This window comes from Gavialis gangeticus, unplaced genomic scaffold (assembly GCF_001723915.1).
Source record: "Gavialis gangeticus isolate Ggan-Ray unplaced genomic scaffold, GavGan_comp1, whole genome shotgun sequence".
NCBI classification, from domain to species: domain Eukaryota; kingdom Metazoa; phylum Chordata; order Crocodylia; family Gavialidae; genus Gavialis; species Gavialis gangeticus.
Genome location: NW_017729023.1, coordinates 1,036,967 through 1,037,196, shown reverse-complemented (window position 1 = coordinate 1,037,196; position 230 = coordinate 1,036,967).

Here is a 230-nt window from a genome sequence, read left to right as displayed (position 1 = left end):
TCTGTTTAAAGCCCTGTTATCTCTGCAATTTCTGCTTAAAGCCTGTTAGCCAAAATATTTTGGTTTAATGGCCTACAACTAGGTAGCTCCAGTGTAATTAAAATAAATTGAATGTATGGGGTAAAAAGTGCAGGGCAGTTTGAGGTAGACAAAGTTTTATATAAAAATGCAAGGCCACCTCTAAGTCTGTTCCCATGTAGGGAACAGATGCGTACCTGGTATCAGAGAGA